Below are 807 nucleotides of genomic sequence, written 5' to 3' on the forward strand. Positions count from 1 at the left end.
CTCATCCTCTGTCGTCCCCTTCTCCTCCTGCCCCCAATCCCTCCCAGCATCAGAGTCTTTTCCAATGAGTCAACTCTTCGCATGAGGTGGCCAAAGTACTGGAATTTCAGCTTTAGCATCAGTCCTTCCAAAGAAATCCCAGGGCTGATCTCCTTCAGAATGGACTGGTTGGATCTCCTTGCAGTCCAAGGGACTCTCAAGAGTCTTCTCCAACACCACAGTTCAAAAGCATCAATTCTTCGGTGCACAACTTTCTTCACAGTCCAACTCTCACATCCATACATGACCACTGGAAAAACCATAGCCTTGACTAGACGGACCTTTGTTGGCAAAGTAATGTCTCTGCTTTTGAACATGCTATCTAGGTTGGTCATAACCTTCCTTCCAAGGAGTAAGTGTCTTCTAATTTCATGGCTGCAGTCACCATCTGCAGTGACCTTGGAGCACAAAAAAATAAAGTCTGACACAGTTTCCACTGTTTCCCCATCTCTTTTCCATGAAGTGATGGGACCAGATGCCATGATCTTCGTTTTCTGAATGTTGAGCTTTAAGCCAACTTTTTCACTCTCCTCTTTCACTTTCATCAAGAGGCTTTTGAGTTCCTCTTCACTTTCTGCCATAAGGGTGGTGTCATCTGCATATCTGAAGTTACTGATATTTCTCCTGGCAATCTTGATTCCAGCTTGTGCTTCTTCCAGCCCAGTGTTTCTCATGATGTACTCTGCACAGAAGTTAAATAAGCAAGGTGACAGTATACAGCCTTGACGTACTCCTTTTCCTATTTGGAACCAGTCTATTGTTCTATGT

Source organism: Bison bison, unplaced genomic scaffold (genome assembly GCF_000754665.1).
Source record: "Bison bison bison isolate TAMUID 2011002044 unplaced genomic scaffold, Bison_UMD1.0 scf7180017864270, whole genome shotgun sequence".
Classification (NCBI taxonomy): domain Eukaryota; kingdom Metazoa; phylum Chordata; class Mammalia; order Artiodactyla; family Bovidae; genus Bison; species Bison bison.